This window comes from Camelus bactrianus, chromosome 11 (genome assembly GCF_048773025.1).
Source record: "Camelus bactrianus isolate YW-2024 breed Bactrian camel chromosome 11, ASM4877302v1, whole genome shotgun sequence".
NCBI classification, from domain to species: domain Eukaryota; kingdom Metazoa; phylum Chordata; class Mammalia; order Artiodactyla; family Camelidae; genus Camelus; species Camelus bactrianus.
The window spans coordinates 60,637,164-60,658,731 of NC_133549.1; the positions used below are offsets into that span (position 1 = coordinate 60,637,164).

The window sequence follows — 21,568 nt, forward strand, 5'->3', positions numbered from 1 at the left end:
TCAGAGAGCACCCTTATTGCTCTCTGCACTCTGCAGTACAGATAATACACTCTGCAATATAGATATTACGTCTCTTTTACAGATGAAGACATAGGCTCAAAGAGATTTACTGATTTTTCCACAGTTGTAGTTTGTAAACTGAAGCCAAAATTAGGACTTAGCCTTATATTGCATTCCTCCTTTAGCAGCACCACGTTGTAAGTCCCAATAGTCTCAGAAAAATAGGTAGTTCATCTTGCTGAATGGGAGAGACAACACGTGGCATCTGTCATGTAGCATTTAGTCACAATACATTTGCTGCTCTATACTAGCTTTTCCAAAATGTGTTGGAATGTGTAACCCCTAAGACTGCAAAAAAAATTATTCCCTGTTCAAATATGTTTGAAAAATGCTGCATATTATACTCCCTGTTATCCCACTATGTGCACATTAGTGTTTTAAAGGCCTTGAGAAGTCTGTTTTACTTTGTTTGACCCTGTATTTCCCAAGGCTATTATTTGGCCACAGACTTCTTCATATAATATCTATTAAAATCCTGTGGAATTAGTGTACTATGCATGGAATACACTTTTGGAGACGTATAAAAATCATTTGAGGTAAGCTGAGAGAGAGAAGGTAATCAGAGGGGATATAAATTAATTAAGAAAAAGTATGAGGAAAAAAGGGATAGCCTGATTGAAAGATTCGAGTAAAAGTCTGTGAGCTAGGTTCTGTGTGCCTGTGTGCCCTGCCTCTCATAGCTGTTCATGCAAGTAGTTACCTTGCACCTCTTGGCCTCAGTTTCCCCAGCTCTGAACTGAAGGGGTTTGCCTTGGAGATCTCTAGAGCTGTTTCTCACCATAGTGATTAGACATTTTTTCGTAAGAGATCCCGAAACTCTGCGAACATTTTCATTTCTAACCTTTTACTTTGATGCACCTTGAAACGTACAGAAAAGCTGTAAAAAGTGGCACACAAAGAACTTCCATATACTCTTTCCCCAAATACATCCACTGCTTACATTTTCCCTCATTTGTTTTATTGTTCTCTCTCTCACTCTTTCTCTCATATTCTTTTTTCTGAACCATTTGAGGTTAGGTTGGAGACATCATGCCCTTTTACCCTTAAATGCTCCAGGGTGAATTTTCTAAGACTTAAGACATTCTCTTATATATGTGCAGTACAGTTATCAAAATCAGCTACTTAACATTGATACAATAACTACTTCATAGTCAACAACGAAATTTCATCAATTCTCCCAATAATGTTTTTATAGCTACTCTTTTTTTTCCCCTGGACTCCACTACCTTATTATAATGGGCAAGGTTAAGTTTATAATCAAAATCATTGATCCACCTAAAATGAAGTAAGTGGATCATCCCATTTCCCTTTTTCTCTTGTTCTAGCACTAGATAAATGGTGGAAGAGACAGAAAGAAGGGTGAAAACTTTTTGAAAAGCATTAAGAAATGAACTTTGCAAAACAAAAGAAATAAAAGCAAAAAATAAACAAATGGGACCTAATCACACTTAAAATTTGTACACAGTAAAGGATACCATCAACAAAATGAAAAGACAACCTACAGAATGGGAGAAAAATATTTGCAAAAGATGTGATCTGCAAAGGGTTAATATCCAAAATCTATAAAGAGCTTGTACAACTCAATATCAAAAAGTGAACAACCCAATCAAAAAATGGGCAGAAGACCTAAATAGACACTTTTCCAAAGAAGACATACAGATGGCCAGCAAGCATATGAAAAGATACTCTACATTGCTAATTATTAGAGAAATGCAAATCAAAATGATGATGAGGTATCACCTCATGTTGTCCAAATGGCTATTATCAAAAAGTATATAAATAATAAATGCTGGAGAGGGTGTGGAGAAAAGGGAACCCTCCTACATTGTTGGTGGGAATGTAAATTGGTGCAGCCACTATAGAAAACAGTATGAAAGTTCCTTAAAAAAACTAGAAGTAGAGCTATCATATGATTTAGCAATTCCACTCCTGGGTATATATTTGGAAAAAAAAAAGAGAAAAAACTCTAATTCAAAAAGGTACATACACCCCAATGTTCATAGCAGCACTATTTACAGCAGCCAATACATGGAAACAACCCAACCCAAGTACCCATCAGCAGATGATCAGCTTTAGAAGATGTGGTATGTATATGTAATGGAATATTACTCAGCCAAAAAAGAATGAAATTTTGCCATGTGCAGCAAAATGGATGGACCTAGAGAATATTATACTCAGTGAAGTAATTCAGACAGAGAAAGACAAATACTGTATGATATCACTTGTATGTGGAATCTAAAAAATAATACAAATGAATCTATATACAAGACAGAAACAGACTCACAGACATAGAAAACAAACCTATGGTTACCAAAGGGGAGAGGGAAAGGAAGGGGACAAATTAGGAGTATGGGATAAACAGATACTAAAATAGATAAGCAACAAGGATTCACTGCATAGCATAGGGAATTATATTCAATATTTTATAATAGACTATAATGGAATATAATCAGAAAAAATAACTGAATCATTATGCTGTACAGTTGAAACTAACACAATATTGTAAATCAACAATAATTTTAAAAATTTTGGTTTGGTTTGCCTATTGAGCTGTACAGGAATAAATGCCTCTGTGTTGATTCTGAGTTAAAAGACTGAAAGTCTTTGAGATTTACAATGACAAAAAACTGTTTGGATCATCATGAAAATCAGCACTTTCTGGAAAAAAATTTTAGTCATTCACTCCTTTACTCATTTTCACTGTCCATATATGTCTCCTTAACTAATTGTAAATTCTTTTGAATTGTATCTAGCAGTTTCAAGGCATGGTAAGAAACCTGGTTGACTAGAGAAAGTTTATGCAAGGAAAGAGTGAGAGGTGTGCTTAGAACGGTAGGTTGGATATATGCTTTGAATACTTCAATACTTCACTTATGATTTTATTTTATTTTTTCCCTAGAGAGAAAAATTACATCGTAATCTTCCAGCACTGTAGGGCAGCTGTTAGAGCACAGACTTTAAAGTCCTGGGGATCAAATTGCAGTTTGGCTACTTATTAGCTGAGTATGTCCTTTAACCCCTCTGGACCTGATTTATAAAATGCAGATGTTAATAATGCAGGCTCAGAGGTGGGATTCAATGAACTGACATATACATGGCATATTCCTCTCCTATATTGAATGCTAAAAATCTAATATCAACTTACAAGGGCTTACTGCTTACCTAAGACCTACAACTTGGGGAAGAGGAGTTACAGGAATAGGAACAGCATGATACTATAAAACACCTCAGTAATGGTAGTTTTGACACGTCAGCCTGGAGTTTTATTAGGATTTATTTCCCTATTTGGTTGCCACTCTCTTTACTTTTTTTTTCCAGGTTTCTTCAGTCTGATTGGAAACCTTGAACACAACAATCTCAGTTTCACAGTAAAGAGTTTGACTGCAGGTGCTGAGGAAGTGGAGACAAGGGTCTCTTCCTCCGTGACGAGAAAGGCTAGGGCAGCTGCTAGGAGGAAGCTGGTTGTAAAATTGGTATGTGCATGTGTGTGCACAGTTTGAAAACCTCCCTCTTCTTGTTCCATCTTTTGGAGAAATTTTCACTCTCCTCAGAGATCCAGAGGAATTTTGGCTAAGTGAGGTGTCGATGGGAAACCATTACTGTCTGAAGCCAGAGCTGAGACTGGAGGCCAAAGGGAAGCACCATTTCAGGAATCACAAATGTACTGTGTCTTTGGCTCTGGAAAATTAATTCCAAAAGGCCTGTGTAGCCACCATCCTCATCCTTCTTTTAAAAAGCAGACAGTAGACACAGTCAGCAACAGCCGACAAATGCCAAGTATATCTAAATCCATCATCTCTAGGCACAGGTTAGTTGATGTAGAGAGAAGCTAGCAGCCCTGAACCATTCTTTTGGCTATAGGTGGGGGACAAAATAATAAATGGAGGAGGGTAGGAACAAGATGAAACAAAAATGATGAATGGGAACCATTTTTTAAGGGGCTCTCGAGGGAAGCAGTGGTTCCCCCGCACCCCCCCACCAACCAGTGTAGACTTGCTTGACACAATGACTGGCATTTCCGTTCTCAGGTGGGAATACTCCAAGTAAGAAACTTGCTCGTGTAACTGTGTTTTTATGGACTCGTGTGATACATCCGATGAACTGAGTTGATTCATTCTTTAACTTAACTGGCAAGATTTAATGGTTCACACTGAAAGCATGAATAACCATTTTGTTCCTTGAATGACTCCAGTTTAATGCTCCTGATGTCAGTGTATTTTGCCCAGGGTAAAACTGGCTATATGAATTATTCACTGCTTGATGGAATGAATGGGGCCATGTTTGCCCACAGAATGTTAGCTGTGGTTATCTGACACGATGGGGCACAGCAGATGCCTACAAAGGACAATGGATAATTTAGAATGTTGTTCCAGGGCTCAGCTTTGCAGTTAAGATCTTTATAGAATGCATAGCACCTTTTTGTCTTGTGCCACACATCACGATGGCCTCAGTGAGCCAAGAAACTCTTGGCCTTCAAAAAAAAAACCTAAGCATGGTTCTGCAGTGAACACTTTTGTCTTTGGTTAAATCTTAGTTAGTAGGGTGTGGGAGGCTGTGAGGAATGGAGAAGCATTTAAGAAGAATTTAAAATAAATAAGGAAATTGGTAATTTTCATTATGATGATTTTACCAATGTGAAATATAATATTTTTGGTGAAGGAAAAACAATGTATGACTGATAATAAGCAATCTTAACTTTTATTTTAGGGTGAAGGTGATCCAGATCCCTCTGGCTTAAGAGCATTTAGGGTGAGTTATCTCCCTGACTACAATGTCCAACTTTCCACTGACATGCCTTTGGTTGAATAAGAATGATTTACAATCTGGAGAAACAGTTAATGCAACTTAGTGGGAGCTGATAAATGAGCCACTGAGTTTACTTATACATATAAGTGGGGCATTAATCTTGACTTTGAGTTTCCCCATTGGGTTCTCTTTATAACCATTTGTGACATTGTGAGTGACAGAAAGAAATGACTGGCAAGTTTTAATAGCTGGCAAAACTTTCCTAAATGTCTTTAAACTTTACAAAAGAGATAAATAAGCCTTGAAATTGAAATACAGGTTAAATTGGCTTCCATCCTTTCCTTATTTACAGCTTAATGGCAGGCACCTTGTTAAATTAGCACATGCATTCAAAACCCACCCTGAGACAAAGCTGAAATCCCAGCTGGGCTTTGGGTCTCTCTGCAGCTGAGTTGGTAACTCCAGCAGGGTCTTTATAAATCCACTGGAAAGAGTGTCCACCCGTGGTTCAAATAGCTCTGGCCAAGAGATGTAGTACTTGGCTGCAGGGTTCCATCCCTGTTGTGGATGAAGAAGTAATTCTCCGAGAAAGGAAATCAAGGACCGGGAAGACACCTGTAGGTAGGCTGAATAATAGCTCCCCAGAGACATCTGCAACTAATTCTCAGAACCTGTGAATACTATATGGCAAAAAGGACTTACAGGTGTGATTGGATTGAGGCTCTTGAGATAGGGAGATTATCTTGTATTATCTGGATGGGCCCTAAATGTAATCACAAGGGTCCTTGTATGCAGGAGCCAAGAAGGTCAAAGGAGGAAGTAGGAGAAATTATAATGAAAGCAAGAGGTTATAGAAATGAAAGGATGGAGGCATGGCCAAGGAAGGCAAGAATCCTCCACAAGCTAGAAAAGTCAAAGAAACAGATTTTCCCCAAGAGCCTCCGAAAGGAACCATCCCTGCCCACACTCTGACTTTAGCTTGGTGAAATGATTTTGGACTTGGGGCCTCCAGAACTGTAAGAGAATAAATTTGTATCCCTTTATGCTACTAAATTTGTGGTAATTTGTAACGGCAGGAATGGGAAATGAATCGAACACCCAAAGGGTATCCACTTCATAAGATTCATTGTTATCTTCCTGCTCCTTAGCCCCCACATCAGTTTTAAAGCCCAATTTCATGGTGTTATCCTACAAAATCTTGTTAGTTCACTGTAAAATAACTGTTGAAATACAAAGAATCATGTCACTTCCTCTGAATCAGAAGACAGTGTTTTTGGAATCACTACACTCAATAGGGAGGTCTATGTTTCCAAAGAGAAGTGAAGCCTTTCACTTTACATATGGTAAGGCTCAAATAATTATTGATGCAAAGATAAATAAATGACCACAGGAAAAAAGCTATTGAAAATCAACAAGAAACTCAACTGTTTCTGTTCAGTGTTAAGTGACTTTCAGTGCTAAATCTCACTGTAAAAAATAACAAATGGGAAAATCAACCCCTGGATGCTAAATTAGTCTTTGTTGTCATTTGAGTCTAATAAAAATGATCAAGGTAAATTTGATTTTGTCCTCCAAAATGAATCTGAAGTTTTTTGAAATATGTCTGCAAAAGATGCATTTTCTTTGTACTTTATTTCCCCCTGCATTAGTATCATCAACCAGATCACGTCACCACAAAAACTGACTTTGTAGGAGGAAGGACGTCAGGTTCGTTATGAGTTGATCCTTCTGGTCCTGTAGTGAGATGTAGTGTTTGGTTTTCAATTCTCAGATATTTTACCCATTTCTTAATGTAGGGGGGAGAGTTAGACAATTACGTAAAAATTTAAAGTCTCAAACTTTTATTGACAAACTCCATGTCTTTTCTGATCTTCATTCTTCTTCAATAATGTCTCTAGCATCTGACACAGCCGATCACTCTGCCCATCTTGAAACTTCCTCTTTTTTGATTCCTGTACCTTTGCTCTTCCCTGATTTGCCTCCTCTCTGTCCAATTGTTCATGCAGCAGCTCTGCTTCCCAGCTTTCTCTTTAATAGGCATCTATTAGTAGGCATCTCCCGAGTCCCAATTCTTACTATCTGCTCTTTCTTCTCAGTGGTCACTTCTATTTTGATGACAACTCAAGATTCTTCTTTTATCCTGATCTCTAATCCATAATCTAAAACTAACCATCAGACACTGCTACTTGGGTAGTTCATTACCTTTAATAAATCCACAAACTTCAGCATGTACCAGAGTCTCTTCTGTTCCAGGATCCGATCCATGCACATGCTTTTCCTTTTGTCTGACATTCTTTCTTCTTTTTTGACTATAAAACTACTGCAGGTCACAATTTAAATGTCACTTCCTTATGGAAGCATTCCCTGATTACACTGACCAGATCAGATCCCCATTGTAGGGTCTCTTAGCACCTGGCAGAAAAAAAAAAATTTAAATCTCTCTCTTTGAGAAAGAAAAATATGAAAAAAAGCTAGTTCCCCTTTGAGAAAGAAATCAATTTCAAATAAAGGGAAATCATGAAGCACATCAATTGGGATCAAAAACTTTTGTTTTTCAGAAACCATGATGCAAAATGCTTATAGAGAAGCTGAATTTACAACTTAGTGAGCTAAATCAGAGGTTTGGTTAGATGACTCAGTGACTAAGCAAAGGTCCTAAGTATGGCCAAATGTGATGTGCTCTGCTCTCTAGCATCCAAAGTTGTGATACAGTTTTAAGTCAGAGCTTTACCCATATGACATTTAAACATCAATGTTTAGATAACTGTGGAAAAAAATCACAAATCATGGCTAGTGTAGAAGATGACGACTGTTCATGAATGGTACCTATTTTTAACCAGTTTAGATATAACTAAACTTGAAACCAACTCTTGGGTTTTTAATAACTACTTTCTCTCCTATTGCTCATCTCTTTATTCTGCCACACAAAGTGATTAAAAAACAGCTCTACTGTGATATAATTCACACACATTAATCCATTTGATGTAGAAATTTCAATGGCTTTTAGTATATTCACAGAGTTGTGCAACCATCAGCATCATCAATTTTAGTACATTTTCATCACCCTGACAAGAAATTCTACATATCTTAGCTGCCATTCCTTAATCTCCCCAACCCCCAGCCCTAGGCAACTACTAAGCAGCTTCTGTCTTGATGGATTTGGCTATTCTGGACATTTAATATAAGTGGATTTGTACACTACATGATGCTCTGACCAACTTCTTTCATTTAGCATGTTTTCAAAGTTCATCCATGTTGTAACATGAATCGGTACCTCACTCCTTTTTATAATTGAATAATATTCCATTGTATGGATGGGCTACATTTTATTTACCTACTCATCAGTTGATGGACACCTGTGTTGCTTCCACTTTTTGGCTGTTGTGAATAATGCTGCTATGAACACAGGCTGATTTCTGAGCCCTGAGAGCTGCTTGCTCCTTTTTCTCCTCTCTGTAGTCATTTAAAAATAAAAAGTGGCTTGAACATTTCTAAGTTTGAAACTACCACACAAAATGTTGGTTATTCTTTGATGACTCTACAGAATTTATTACTCCTATTATATTACATATAAGCTATACAGAATTATCTATGTAATGTTGGTCTTTTCCCCCATCTGTGCACTCCATGAGGACGAGGATCACGAGTTTGCTTGTCCCTGTATCCCTGGCACCTTGCCCAGTGATTGACATGTATTAAATATTTCTTGACTAATTTTGCCTAACCCCAACCTCAGATTGGCCTCTCATCTCAAGTTCCCCATTTCTATAAACAGCATTACTGTTATCTCAGTCACTTAAGATCCAAGTCAGAGTTGTATTTGACTCTTTCCTTTTTCACTTCTTCCTCTATATCTGATCAGTCAGCAATTTTTTGGAAACTTTTTCAAAGCCATTCTCAGCATTGGTGTGTCCATTGCTTTTTCTCACACTACCCAATCTAGACCCTCAAACTTGACCTCCCTGCCTTCTTTCTCTCCTACTTCTAAGCTTTTTTTGTAGAGAGTTCTCAAAGTAGTCTTCACAAAAACCAATTCTATCACTTTATTTGCCTCTGAATTAACATAACAGTGGCCACAACAATGTGGCCATTGGCCACAGAATAGAAGCCCTCAACCCAAAGTTGAAAGACTTCCATAACATGATTCCTTATATTATAAGGCAAGTAGCTGTTTCAGTTTTCTCTAGTACTCCCTGGTCGTACTTATCAGAAGACAGACTCTGCCTACCTAGTCTAGCCTATTGGTTAATTGGAACTAGATTATTGGATCAACTGCTTAACATTGTCTTGGAAGGCAAATACTAGCAATTTGGAACATTTTTATGGCCAAGCCTCACTGACCAGTACAAAGATATATTTGATTCACTAACGTCAAATCAGTGTATTGCAAACGAAAACACATTAACCTCGATTTTTCCATATTCTTTCCCAAAGGTGAGTAACTTACAAGAACATTCCATAGGAGATTCCCTATATATCGGAACTCCCTGCTTTTCTGTTATAGAGAGGATCATAAATGGACCATTAGTAAACCTCCCATGTACTGTGTTTTATACAAGCTCATACCTTCCATTGCACTTGCTGTGGTGCCTTGTATATTGTAAAAGCAAAGACATGGAGAATATTGTAATTTGTTTTTTCTTAGCAGAGAATTTCTCTCCCCATTGCTTAAGCCAGCAATGTTTGTTTTTGTTAGGGTAATAATAAGATAAGCCATTTGGGTTTGGAAATGACATCCTCACCCCAAGGGGCATGCTGGGATCAACACAGATAGCTGCTTAACTGACTTCCAGAGAGCTTTGGCCTGGTTCATTATACCTGCTTTTGCTTTGCCTTGTAGTGCATATCCCTTTAGGGTTACAGCTCAATTGTCTGGGACCATACCAGAGATTTGGAGAATTGGTTCTGATGGGAAAGGGAGACCCAGGAACTGGTATCTTAAAAAAGCTATGGGAAAAAATAGAAAAGGTTCAAAAAGGAGTTTATTGAGGTTGCTTTCCATGTGGTGTACAGTTAAAACCTTTTCCCCTGTGGGCTCACAAAAGCTTCAATAAGAGCCACACTGCTTGCTAATGCTTAGTGAGGTAGATTTACTATTTGGGGCTAAGCCTATGCTGAGTAGACCTCAAAGTCTGTATAAGACAATAACAGAGTCTGTCCATGGGAGGACAGCCATACAGGACTCGAATATGCATTAGGTAAATATGTATTAAATTGATGTGTTTGTCTTGTCTTCCCATGAAATAATACTCCCCATTACCTCTAGATGATTCACAGAGAAGGTGTTTAATGATAACATGCTGATTAGGAATGTGCTGTAATTCTAATTTGTTTTTAAAGTAGGAAGGGAGGAAAGTTTCTTAAGCACCTTCTGGGTATCCTCTTTGTAGCAGATTTTCACATTTAATCTCATTTAATCCTTACAATCTTGTAACGCAAATATCTTTAGTATTATCTGAATGATAATTACCTTCATTTTCTAAATAAAAAAAATTAAAGGCTCAGTGAACTTAAGTAACTTGCTCAGATGCATGGCACTAGGAAGTGACAGATATGGGATTCTAACCCAGATCTGTTTTACCCCAAAAGCTTCTTTGAATTATTACATAAACTACCATGAAAGATGGGGGAGGGGGGAGATTATATTGTATAAAGACAAGCTCGTTGATATTCTTATTCCCCATACATTATTCATTTTCCTATTGTATATTAATTGTGTAGCAATGATTGGAGAATCTTGTGCTTGCTGGAATTTTTTTGCAGCATATTCTGGATTACAGTAGTTAAATATATCTTTTAATTTGAAGAACCACCCCCTAAACTGTCTCTAATATATATGCCACAGGTAGGTTAACAGCCTAGCTTTACTTTGCTATCACAAAGATAGAACTCTTGACCTACTCCTGATTATTTTACTTCCATAAGTAGAGAGTTGGGGAAAAAACTCTGGCCCATTTTCTTTAACAATCAGCTGTCTTCAGGTTTACTGAACAACAGCCTACCTCAAAAGTTAGAGCTTGCAATAATTGTGCATACTGAATATGTTATGTCACAGGGTAGAAAACTGAGCTATTTTTCAACAATACCCTCTTGAAATAGCAACATGAAAAACTGAGTTTTTATTTTAATTCTCAATGATGACAGTAGCTTCCTTCTTTCAAGATGGATTATTTGTTAACAAGTTACAAGCATGTGAAATTGCATACTTCTGGTTACAAGAGAGAGTCATTGTCTAATGGTGCCCATTCAAGAATGCAACCACAAGTCAAGGCTGTCATAAGACCAAGCTGCCATTATGGTTCCTCAGTGACATCCAGTCCAGTAAAAATGCCATTTTCAGAAGCCAGTTACCACCAAAGCAGTGGTGGATTTTGTGGTTGGTTTATTCAGAAATTGTTCTTGGGGATCTTGAGAAAAGAATCTAACTTCTTCAGTAATTAGTGTGTTACTACTGATTTAAGCCAGATTTAGTTTTCTTTTGAACATATAATGTACTCAAATATGTCTGAATACCTGTGTTGGCTGAAAGAAAAAGTTACCTCCCAAGATAAATAGGTTAAGAAAAACAAGTCAAATCACTATGTGCAAATCTCATTTGTCCAAGTAAAGATCCTTGTTTTACTGGTTTTAACTGGTCCATTTTTGCTTAGTTACTGTTTAAAAGTTCTTCTCCAGGCCTACATGTGCACAGAGACTCATCTCTGAAATTGTGCTGAACTCCCTTAGCTTTGCCCAATCTTTTTTTCAATTCCATTTAATAGACACCTATGCTATGGTGAGCGCTGCCTGGGTAAAATTTGAATGCATTACTGTTTTAGGAATATAAGGTTCAGAGAGACTTTTCTTGCAGCTAAGAATGAAAGGCCTTCTCTTTTCAGAAAACTGACATGCAGACTTGTTAATCAGTCACCTTCAGATGGGCAGGGGTTCTCATTAGATCTCTGCATTCCAGAAGTCAGCTTGAGCTCCTCCAACCACAGGCCTCTCAAGATTCATGCATGTTCCCCAGGGCTTCAATTCCATCCTCATTTCTGGCTCCAAGTTCATCTTTCAGTGAGTCTCTGAATCCCACTCTAGTCTCTTTCATATTTCCCTTCTCTCAGCTAGGCCAGGCCCTAATCATCCAGATGTAAAATGTGGCCCCTTTTCCTTGATGTCCTCAAAAAACCCACTCACTCAAGGCATATGGGCATTAACTATTAACTATAGCTATCAGATAAGTAATAACTGATTGAGATACTGAGGGTGAAAGTAGCACATTCTAACAAATAATTCCAAGCTATGTAAAGATATTTGAATTTCGTCTTACATTTTAAGAAGTAGTTTGTGACAAAGAACTTCCATAACTCTGTAATGACTTTGTTAGCCAGGCCGACTATAATTCTTACATAGAGTTTAACCACATGGTATCTCATAGAGGAACTCATATTTTCCTCAGTTGACAAATGAAATCCTAATGGAATAACTGCATGGCAAAATAAAACAAATTCGCAGTATAAGTTTGACTTCCAGATCATGTATGATCAAGGCTAATGACACATTATTCTAATAAATAGTATGCAGTGAAAAAAATACATCTAATGAAGCTGCGTGTAGCACTTTATACACTTTAAAAAGATCTAGCTTTTATAGCTTTTTGTTTTTTGTACATTCCGAAGAGTCATTTTGATCTAATCGGAAGAAACTGTGAAAATCAAGTTGATTTAATATCAGTTACAAAAATAATCTTTTAGAATGGACTGAATGAGTTAAGGAATATGCAGTCTATTTCCTTTTTTTTTTCTTTTTTAGATAACTAAAACAAATTTGTAGTAATTTGCATAGATTAAATTATAGCTGAAGATTTAGCAGGGAATTGACATTATTAGGGAGTGAAAAGTAAACTCTTCTGTGGTCAAAGAGTTTTTTTCCAGAGCTGTTTAGCTGAAATGTTGTGTACATAAAGGCCTAATGTATTTTGGCAACTCTAACCCTGAGATTTATACTTTTTTCTATTTTACTTTAAAATTAAAATATTCAAAAATGCCTTTTATCTGCTTTTCAGCCATTTAGTTTCATTCTCTACGATATGCCCTAGACATGGTGAACTTGATTGCCTGCAGAATGAATTAATGAATCTTTTATGTCAATGGGAGTTTATTAACAACATTCATGACATTTTCAAATCAATCCTTCTATGTTCTCCAATTATGGCCTCATTGTGGTTAGGCAGCATCCCAAGGGAAAAACAAAGAGAGTGAAGGGGAATCAACACACTTACAACTGACTTCAGAAAAGCAAATTAATAAGGGGAAGTGTATCTAAATTATTTGTTCTGTTGTCTGTCATATTAAATACAGAATGCAAATCCATGTTCTTTTAAATGTTTTTGCTGTTGTTCAAAAATGTGAATTATTCTACCAGAAGGCAAAAGCACCTTCCTTTAACTTCTATGTCCATAGTCAATTTAGTTGTTTTTTTCAACACAGGGGCATTTCTGAACTTTAAAGTAAATATTACTTACACAGCAAACATAAACAATGAACAGTGTTAACATCTCAATGATGAAAATATAAAATAGTTTTAGATACAGCTTATTTAATGAAGGCTATTTGGATCGCCCTGCACTCTGTCTTCGTACTTTTAAAATAAGCCCAAAACGTGTATAATCATATGCCCATCATATATATTATACATACATAAAATTTCTTGGTCCTTTAACTCTCCTGATCTAAGCTAAATCCTCAGTGTTCTATTAGACATTAAATCCTGGCATTGGCTTCTAGGTGACCTTGAACCAAACACTAAATTTTAGTCTCTATCTCTATTAAATGAAGGAGGTTGAACCAGATGCTCCAAAGTGCTTTGAGCTGACATTTATTATTGAAGCCATTAAAGAGACATTCTGATAATTTGGGGTGGAATCTTTTTTTAGAAACATTTTGTTTCCTCCTCAACCCCTCCTTCCCTCACTATACTAGTGGTTCCTAATAGGTAGGTCAGGACATATTGACTCTTTTATAGGAGTGCCACCTAATTTTCATTGTTGTGTAAAATTTATTTTCACTTCAACTGAAGATACATTTTATATTCTGTAATAGGTTAGATGAAACACTGTCAGCAGTTCTTGCAATACATTAAGGTACAGTTTTCAAAAAATAAGAGGTTAAAGGGAAATCATTATGTCAAACTGGTGACAGTTTAGATCTGTGCTACATAGTTTAGATATGGCAGTCAGTCACATGTAGCTACTGAGCTCCTGAAATGTGGCTAGTCCAAATTGAGATGTGCTATAAGTGAACACCACACCAAATCTTGAAGGCTTACTGCAAAAAAAAAATTGTAGATATCTCATTTAATAATTTTTATGCCAACTACATGTTGAAATGTTAATATTTTGGACATATCATGTTAAACACAATACATTGTCCTTTTTTACCTTTTAAAAAATGTGACTCTAGAAAAGTTTAAAGTTTAAATCCCATTTGTGGCTCTCATTATATCTCTTCTGGACAGTGCTGGTATGGTGTCACACGTTTACTGGAACATGAAAGACGTGCCTTAGTAATTATATAAGAAAACATGGTCAAGTCAATAAAGTCTTCCCACAGCTGCATGGTGCTAAAGGATGCTTGAATAGAAGTACTGTTATACTGTAGCTATGATTGTCTTAAAATCATTATGACCCATACTGTCATGCATTAGAAAAATTAATTTTGCCAAAATGACCGTACAATGCAAGACAATCTACAATCCCTTCAAAATAACAATGGCATTTTTCAGAACTACAACAAATAATTCTCAGATCTGTACGGAAACACAAAGGACTTTGAATAGTTAAAACAATCTTGGGAAAGAAAAACAAAGCTGGAAATACCCTGTGCCCTGATTTCAAACTATACTACAAAGCTGCAGTAATCAAAACAGAATGGTACTGGCACAAAGCCACATAGATCAATGGAACAGACTAAAGAGCCCAGAAATGAACCCACACTTATATGGGCAATTAGTACATCACAAAGGAGGCAAGAATATACAATGAGGAAAAGACAGCCTCTTCAATAAATGGTGTTGGGAAAACTAGACAGCTACATGCAAAAGAATCAAACTGGACCACTCTTTCACACCATGCACAAAAATAAATTAAAAATGGATTAAAGACTTAAATGAAGACCTGAAACCATAAAACTTCTAGAAGAAAACATAGTAAGCTCTTTGATATTTGTCTCAGTGGTATTTTTTTGGATATGTCTCCTCAGGCAAAAGAAACAAAAGCAAAAATAAAGAAATGGAATTGCCTCAAACTAAATAGCTTTTATACAGTGAAAGACACGATCAACAAAACTAAAAAGGCCACCTACTGAATGGGAAAAGATATTTGCAAACAATATATCCAATAAGGGATTAATATCCAAAATATATAAAGAACTCATATAACTCAACATCAAAAAAACACACAACCCGATTAAAAACTGAGCAGAGGATCTGAATAAACATTTTTCCAAAGAAGAGATACAGATGGCTGGCAGACACATGAAAAGATGCTCAACATCACTAATCATTAGTGAAATACAAATCATAAACACAATGAGCTACCACCTCACACCTGTGAGAACTGCTATCATCAGAAAGACAACAAATATGTGTTGGCGAGGATGTGGAGAAAAGGGAACCCTAGTACACTTTTGGTGGGAATGTAAATTGGTACAGCCACTATGGAAAACAGTATGGAGATTTCTCAAAAAATTTAAAATGGAACTACCATATGACAGAAAAATATTACTCCTGAGTATTTATCCAAAAACACAAAACCACTAATTCAAAAATACATATGCACTCCTATGTTCACTGCAGCTTTATTTACATAGCCAAGCTATGGAAGCAACGTAAGTGCCCATCAATAGTTGAAGTAATACAGATGTGGTAGATAGATAGATAGACAGATAGATAGACAAAAAGGTACAAAATTCCAGTTGCAAAATACATGAGTAGCAGATATGAAATGTACAGTGTGGGGAATATAGTCAATATCTATGTAATATCTTTGTATGATGATCTATTGTACTAGTCTTTATCATGGTACTCGTTTTGAAATCTATAGAAATACTGAACCACTATGTTGTATAACAGAAACCAACATAGTGTTAAAGGTCAAATATACTTTGAGAACAAACAAACTAACTCACAGAAAAAGAGATCAGATTTGTGGTTACCAATGGTGAGAGTTGTGGGGAGAGGGAATTGGATAAAGACTGTCAAAAGGTACAAAATCCTGTTTATAAGATAAATAAGTACTAGAGATGTAATGTACAACACACGGTAAATATAATTAACACTGCAGTATATTATACATAGAAGTTGTTAAGGGAGTAAATACTGAGAGTTCTCATCACAAGGAAATCTTTTTTTCTGTTTCTTTAATTTTGTATCTATATGAGATGATACATGTTAGTTAAATTTACTGTGATAATCATTTCGTGATGTGTGTAAGTCAAATCATTATGCTGTACACCTTAAACTTATACAGGGCTGTATGTCAATTATATCTCAATAAAACTGGAAGGGAAGAGAATGATTTATGACTTGTTTAGCCCTGTTCTGACCTTTTAAAACCTTTCACTGTGTACCTTCATACACACACATACAGGAGGCCAAGCACAGACAGTGACTCCTTCAGCCGTAGGTTCATGTTGAAGCTCTGGATGCTTATCTTACCTTCAGTGATACTTTTGTCCGTGACTTTCACTCCAATGCACATGCTTAACTCCTGGATGATGTAATAGAAAGGAACAGGGAACAGCAACCACTTTTCCTACAATTGAATCTCCAACTTGGACCTTCAGTTGTGCTTGTAATTTAGCCATTCCAGGGGGCTCCACTGGTTCCACTCATCCCTTCTCTCCTTCCTCTACCCTGAATTATTTTCCTATTAAAGGAGACTTGCCTTTGGTTTGATGTTTTCCATAGGTATGCCTTTTTTTTTCTGGAGTTGGCTACTAAGCACACTTCTTGCATTTGGACAAATAAGCAAATTTTGAAGAGACAGAATTTGGAAGCGATAGATGAAGGACTTGACTGACCATGTTCAAAATGCACATTAACTCTTTGAGGGCCAGTCTGTGTCATGTTCTCAAGTGCTCTAGTTCTCTGGGTCTTGCTTCTCTCTTCTCATATCTTCCATTCTGGAAAATTTCAAGCCAGAACATCTGTTTTGAAGTGCTATGCTCTGTTCTGGTGAAGATTTTTTTTTTAATTCCCAAATTTGCTTATTTCTTTCTTATCATCTGCAGATGTTTTGTACCCTCCCTTTCATTTTAATAATTGTGCAAGCCCCTAAAGAAATGCTGGCAGACTTTTTTTTTCCTTTTGGATCACCCTACACAGCTCCCACCAAGAATTGCCGATTTTTCAGCGGACTCAGGCTAAAGTTTGTGGAGGATTTGGGGGGCCAGGAGAAAAAGGCTGGCAGTACTTTCTATTTTAAAATAGATATGAGTCTTCTTGGAACCACAGTATATACACACAGGTGGAGCTATGGAGTGAGGAAAAATGCTTCACAGCCTGAAAGTTTTTTGTTGTTATTTTATCTGATATGAAAAAAGAAACCAGAAAGAATAAAGGTGGCTTTTTAATAATTAAATTTTGTCATTTCTATTTTTAAGGAAGTAAGATATGAGCATATTAGCCAGCCATAATATTACAGAACAAGATCTCACAACAATCTTCATATGGATTATAAATATAATAATAATAGTAATGTATCAAATAGTAATATATCACTTTCCCAATATTTTTACCTATAGCATGGAGCAGTGGAAGCAGCTGGACATCTGTAGCCCTCAGAACAGGAGAAGCCAGGAGTCTAGATTGGATGGACCTTTGAAAAAATTTGGCAAAACATTTTTCTTTTATAGATCTCTGTTGCTTCATTTACACCAAGCTCTAATTTTGTGTCACTTTGGTTTTCACAGAAATTCTAAGTCTTAGTGGGAAAATTATATTTGTGCCCATTTCATAGAAGAGACAGACCCAGAGAGTTTAAATTCTTTACCCAGGGTCATATAACTGGTTGGTGATAAACCAGGGGTCAGAACTCAGGTCCTCTACTGAGGTCCAGTGGAAGCCTAGGCCAGAGGTCAGATATAGGGGCTGCTGATCCCCAAGGATGACCCCCAGGCAGCGTCCATTGTTGATCTTCAACCTCATGCCTGTGGGTCACAGGAAACTCCACCTAGAATTGTTAACTATTTCTCTTGCCTATTTCTTGTGACCTTCTCCTGCACTGCGGGCTGTGATGTGTTGAAGAAGATAGGATATGAACCTGTGAATAAGGAGATACCTATGGGCAAGGGACTTGTAAAGTGGGCAATCTTGTTCAGATGGGGGATCTGTAGGAAGAGATTCAGGTTAACTAGGAGAAAAAACAGAGAGTTAAATGCATATAAAGGGAAAGTGAGGTAACAGGCAAACCTATGCAATGATTTACACTTTTAACCACAAAAGTGAGGGTAGCCAAGAACTTAGCCAGACACTGACCAAAAGAGATAAAGATCTCAGTCAAGGGATTGTGCAAACTCCACTACTGGTTCCCCTGGCAAAGGCTCCATCTTATGGCAAGAGCAGTATGATCAGAAAAACCCACATGCAAATTAGGTAAAAGCAGTAACAAGAGGCAAGGCTCCAGGTGGTCTGGTTCTCTCCACTGCGGAAGTGCCCTGGGGACAAGTTCCTGAAGGTTTGTGCCACAAAGAATGACATCATGAAGGGAAATATTAAAAACGTTAGTGAGAACCTGCCCACTTGAAAGAGTCTTCATTTACTGGCCAGGGTCCCTATCCAGTTGCTTATTTACCTCTTCAGTGTCCCTGTCATCCAGTGCCCATTAGTACAGTGCTTGACAATCTGAATTATTCCTGAGCCCCTTCCTTTGGCCATTCCTGCCCTGTTCCTCTTGTATTGTGCTTGTTTGCTCACACACAGGGTTAACAAACTCACTAGCGGCCAGGACTTATGATTCGTTCTGCCCTCAGGATGGTTTCCCCCATGGTCTCTGTTGGGGGGAGTCAGAGCTTCCTTAGAACACACCCACAAAAATATCATCATTCTTCATTTAATCAGAGGATGAGAGGGGAAGCTTGGCTCAATGGTTCTGAAACAAATCATTTGGATGTGAGACCAAAATGCATTAAAATACCTCTGCAGGCAATTTATGCCTCTTACTTTTAGTTCTGAGAGTCTGTAATCTTTGTTTAATTGTGGGAATGAGTTACCAAGGAAGGACATGTGTCCATTCTTGGAGATCTTAACAAAGAGGATAATCTACTGTCTGTTTTAGATGAGTTTCTTTTGCTTAAAGATCTCTTTCCAATTGTATTCTATGGCTTTCAGTTGTGCCAAAAGAAATGATTCTTAATGGTTTCCATTTTTTTCTGGTTTACTGATAAACTCTAATGTTGATAAAGATTCTGGCCCATTATACATGATCTTAAAGAAAACAGTCTCAAATATGCTGTTTGAAAGGGAGGCACCCCTAAACTTTCATCTGCAGAAATCCTTGGGGACCCCCAAGAGACAATCTAAGAGTCCACGGAATTTACAGAATAGGGTAAAATATGGTGGTTCTTTTGAAACCATTGACAAGGAAAGGAATGAATACACCAGCAGTACATGAAAGTATGTCCTGGTTAGTCAACAGCAGACATAAAATATGAACTGTTCTTTCTTTCTCCATCTGATTCATATTTATACTTCATATTCTCTTAATTTTTTTTTTTAACATCAACTGAGCTATGAGCAATGAGTCACCATTTTAACTGATAGTTCTCTCAGGCAGAGTTAAAACTGCACTGATCCTAGAGGTATTTAATCAACAATTAGTGAGGCTCTACCAGGTGAAATGAGAGTTCTGAGGGATACACCTGGATCTACTCAGCAATATGTTGAGCCTCCAGATGGAGTAGGAAATGCAGATCTAGATGTTAGAGGGAGCTGAAACTAGAAATAGAGATGCAAAGGGAGGCAGTGATTTAAATTGTGGGTGTGGATGAGATCTTCATGGGAAGCACGAGCAGCAAACAGGAGGAGAGAGCAGAGGAAGGCTTTTAGAGAACACCCACTCATGGATAAGAGGGCCAGAAGTGCCAGGTTAGCACAGGAGGTGGAAGAGGAGTGGGAGGAGAGAGTGAGTGAGAGGTCACGGTGTCGTAAACCTCAAGGGAACAGGATTCTTCAAGGGCATGGTCCACAGAATCAAGCCAGCAGTAACGTTTGGCCAAAGGACTGCAAAGAAGCCACCAAATGGTAGTGATTACAAGGCCTTAGGTGGCTTCTGAGAAAGCGTTTGCAGTAGAGCCTTGAAACAAAAACCTGACAGCAAGATGTTCAGGTGTCCATGAAAAATAATTCAGATGAATGTTCCAAGAAGTTTGGTGATAAAGAAAGGGAAGAGAGGGCACCTTAATGATTTTGCTTTCTAAGAATGGAGGTCATCTGAGCATAGGTGCAGGGGGAAAGAGCCTCTGGGAAAAGGGACTGAAGCAGGTGAAGGGATTACTAAAGGATCTGGAAAGAACTAGATTAATAACAAATGAGGATGCTCTAGGATTGGAAGACTCAATATTGTTAAAATGGCCATACTACCCAAGACAATCTACAGATTTAATGCAATCCCTATCAAATTACCCAGGACATTTTTCACAGAACTAGAACAAATAATGCTAAAATTTATACGGAACCACAAAAGACCGAGAATTGCCCAAGCAATATTGAAGAAAAAGAACAAAGCTGGAGGAATAACCCTCTCAGATCTCAGACAATACTACAGAGCTACAATAATCAAAACACTGTGGTACTGGCATAAAAACAGACATAGATTAATGGAACAAAATAGAGAGCCCAGAAATAAACCCCTAGACCTATGGTCAATTAATCTTCAACAAAGGAGGCTAGAATATATGATGGAGAAAAGATAGTCTCTTCAGCAAGTGGTGTTGGGAAAACTGGACAGCAGCATGTAAATCAATGAAGTTAGGACACTCCCTCACACCATACACAAAAATAAAGTCAAAATGGCTTAAAGACTTAAATGTAAGACAAGACATGATAAATCTCCTAGAAGAAAACACAGGCAAAACATTCTCTGACGTAAATCTTAGCAATATTCTCCTAGGGCAGTCTACCCAAGCAATAGAAATACAAGCAAAAATAAACAAATGGGACCTAATTAAACTTATAAGCTTTTGCACAGCACAGGAAACCATAAGAAAAACAAAACAACAACCTATGGAATGGGAGAAAATACTTGCAAGTGATGCAATAGACAAAAGCTTAATTTCCAGAATATATAAAAAGCTCACACAATTTAATAATAAAAAACCCAATCCAAAAATGGACAGAAGACCTAAATAAGCAATTCTCCAATGAAGACATACGAATGGCCAACAGGCATATGAAAAAATGCTCAGCATCGCTAATTATCAGAGAAATGCAAATCAAAACTACAATGAGGTATCACCTCACACCAATCAGAATGGCCATCATTCAGAAGTCCACAAATAATAAATGTTGGAGAGGGTGTGGAGAAAAGGGAAATCTCCTGCACTGTTGGTGGGAATGTAGTTTGCTGCAGCCATTATGGAAAACAGAATGGAGATTCCTCAAAGAACCAAAAATAGGCTTACCATATGGTCCAGCAGTCCCACTCCCGGACATATATCCAGAGGGAACCTTAATTCAAAAAGACACCTGTACCCCAATGTTCACCGCAGAACTATATAGAATAGCT

At 37.4% G+C, this 21,568-nt stretch overlaps 1 protein-coding gene and 1 long non-coding RNA gene across 6 annotated transcripts in view; one reads left to right on the forward strand and one right to left on the reverse strand.

Annotated features, from left to right (window-relative positions):
- ZNF365 (zinc finger protein 365) overlaps positions 1-21,568 on the forward strand; it is a 166,787-nt gene that overhangs the window by 107,635 nt on the left and 37,584 nt on the right. For both annotated transcript variants that reach the window (XR_012510266.1, XR_012510267.1), the window contains exon 5: positions 4,768-4,809. The gene's annotated coding sequence lies outside the window, so the exon portion shown is untranslated. The remainder of the gene's footprint in view (positions 1-4,767; positions 4,810-21,568) is intronic.
- The window catches only part of LOC105071296 (uncharacterized), a 361,750-nt gene that overhangs the window by 103,318 nt on the left and 236,864 nt on the right, over positions 1-21,568 (reverse strand). The gene's annotated exons all lie outside the window — the stretch shown is intronic.